We start from the raw sequence: 2385 nt of genomic DNA, 5'->3' as shown, positions 1-2385 counted from the left end.
TTCCTTTCCGACTCGCCCCACTTACAAGGTACATACATAACAGAAGGCAGCTAGAGGGGACCAAGAAAGGCCTTTTGCAGAGGGAGCATTTGAACTACTGAAAGAAGCCATGGATTCTAAGAAGCAGAGGTGGAGAGGGAGAGCATTCCAGGCCTGGGGAATGGCCAGAGCAAAGGCATGGAGGCAGGAGATGGAGGGTTGTGAGGGAGGAGCAGAGAGGAGGCTAGCTTGGCTGGATCTCAGCATGTGGAGTTGGAGTAATATCCACTGGAAAGGAGGTTGGGTCCAGGCTGTATAGGGTTTTAAAAGCTAAACTGAGGACTTCACATTTGATTCTAGAAGTAATAGGAAGCCATTTGTTGTTTGAGTAGGGGAAACACATGGTCAGATCTGTACTTAAGGACAATGGCATTGGCAGTCACGTACTGTATAGAGCAGACTGGAGTGAGGAGAGATGAGACAGGGAAACCAATTAAGAGGCTGCTGTAATAAATGAAGAGGTGATGAGACCCTGGATAAAAGTGCATGGGCTTAATGATGGAAGGTTTGTTCAGTTCAAATAAATCTTTGAAATCCAAATTCATATTTATTAGCTCATAGTAAAAATCAAAGCAAATAATCCATTGGGGGACTGGGAAGTTAAATACAAATAGGATTCATGAATGTGGCCAATTAGTTTGTCTACTATTTGGTCTTTGGCCGCAGTACAGCTATCTGCCTTGTTGATTATCTCTGGTGAATTGTTAATTCCTGACCTATTTTCCTCCAACTTCCAGAGCATTCCTGACTGCCTTAGTTGTATGCCCAGCCACTGTGCATTCATGGAATTCAAATTAACTGTAATATTTGCACTAACAAAAACAGAACCCACGTGTGTCCCTGAAAATTTCAAGGATCAGAAGATCAGAGATTTAGAACTAAAGGGGACCTGAGAGGTCATCATCTGGTCCAGACCTTCCCCTCTCAAGGAGTTTACCTTCTAATGGGGAAATACCATATAACTGAGTAGGCACAAATGAAATAATATCTGTAAAGTGCTTAGTACAGTGCCTGGCACAAAGTAGGTGCTTAATAAGTGCCTGTTTTCCTTTCCCACTCCCACCCCCCTATAAAGTACAAATATACATAAATGGAAGCTAGCCTTAGAGGCCAAGGCATCTATAGGGACCAAGAAAGGCCTATTGCAGAGGTGGCATTTGAGCTACTGAAAGAAGCCATGGATTCTAAGAAACAGAGGTGGGAAGTGAGAGCATTCCAGGCCTGGGGGATGGCCAATGCAAAGCATGGAGATAGGAAGTACAATGCCGTGTGAGGAGCTGCAAGTGAAACTGGATTGTGAGGTGCTTGGAGGGGAGGCTTATGAAAAGCTTTAAATGCTAAATGGAAATCTATATTTGGTCTAGAGGTAATGGGGAGTCACTGGAGGGAGTCACGTGAGTAAGGAGGTTATATGGTCAGACCTACACTTTAGGAAAAATCACTTTGGCAGCTGTGTGGAGGATAAACAGGAGTGGGAAGAGACCTGAGTTGGGGAGATCAATTAGAAGATTATTGCGATAGTCAGGGCTAAAGGTGACAAAGTCTTTAGCTAGATTGGTGGCCGTTCAAGTGGAAAGAAAGGGATATATACAAAGTGCTTACTCATTGCTAAATACTGGAGATATAAAGACAAGAAAACAAAATGGCCCAACCTCTTGAAGAGCTTATATTCTAATAGGAGAAGACAAAACATAAAGGGGAGCTGGAAAGGAGGGGTTAGGGCACTTATGAGGGGGCAAGGAAGTTGGGGTGGAGGTTGAGCATACCTGAGACGAAGCTAGAAGGCAAGGAGAGATGTGTCATGAAAACTGAGAGTATTAAGCAGAAGAGATTGATCAACCATGTCTAAGCCTTCAGAGTGGTCTAGAGGGGTGAAGACTGAGAAAAGGTCATTGGATTTGAAAATGAAGAGATCACTGGAAACTTGGGAGAGAGAAGTTTTGGTTGAAGTGAACTGTGGCTCCTCAAGATGTAGCGATTAGGGCAGGGACTCACCAGTCAGCAATCAGGCCTCCGAGTGGAATCCATTCTGATGTGGTAAAGCTCCCCTCAGGAGGTGGAGCAGACTGGCCATTGAGCTGGAATGAATAGAACCAACAAGATTTGGCAGTGGCTTGGGCAAGTGGCACTGAGTGAGAGTGAGGAGTCAAGGATCTTTGCCCTCTAGACCATTCCCCTTCTGAACTTCACCTTTACTTTTAAGGGTATTACCAGTAATTCTTCCGATCACTCAGGCTAGAAACCTAATTGTTATCAACTCCTCACTCTCACCCCTCTTCCCTCCCCCCCCCCCATATTCAATCTGTTTCCAGGTCCTTTGCAACATTTTCCATATACATTTCCTTC

The sequence above is a fragment of the Trichosurus vulpecula genome, chromosome X (assembly GCF_011100635.1).
Source record: "Trichosurus vulpecula isolate mTriVul1 chromosome X, mTriVul1.pri, whole genome shotgun sequence".
Classification (NCBI taxonomy): Eukaryota; Metazoa; Chordata; class Mammalia; order Diprotodontia; family Phalangeridae; genus Trichosurus; species Trichosurus vulpecula.
This window is presented reverse-complemented; position numbering follows the sequence as displayed.